Source organism: Lethenteron reissneri, chromosome 42, assembly GCF_015708825.2.
Source record: "Lethenteron reissneri isolate LAM-NWPU_2019-01 chromosome 42, ASM1570882v1, whole genome shotgun sequence".
Lineage (NCBI taxonomy): Eukaryota > Metazoa > Chordata > Hyperoartia > Petromyzontiformes > Petromyzontidae > Lethenteron > Lethenteron reissneri.
Genome location: NC_083820.1, coordinates 6,745,054 through 6,745,529, shown reverse-complemented (window position 1 = coordinate 6,745,529; position 476 = coordinate 6,745,054).

Here is a 476-nt window from a genome sequence, read left to right as displayed (position 1 = left end):
GATGGTGCTGTAGTACTGGTACTGTAGTACTGCAGTAGTGGTACAAGGCGTGCCTTCATCCTCGTCCCCAGTCGGTATTTCGGCTTCTTAGTGTCATCTCACTCCCTTATCTATTTCACTCACCATACAGTATCTCTCTCTCTTAAACACACAATTTACATGTAAATAAATGACATGTCACACATGGAATGTTTACTGAAATACTATGCAGTATAAACACAACATAGTTATAATACATAAGACACGATATAAACAACATTTAAAATACTCCGTAAAATACTATATAAACAACACATTTTAAAAATAAACACATAAAACCGTGTGCTGTGCGTGTTCTCTCTTGCTTTCGATTCTTCCAACCAGATCCTGTACTTTTTAATTAATTCCTCCCCCTTGCCAACGATGCATTAAATTGATTGATTTATGTTTGTGATGTTCGGTGCATTGAGTACCCTGTAGAGAGGCGCTTTGTACAC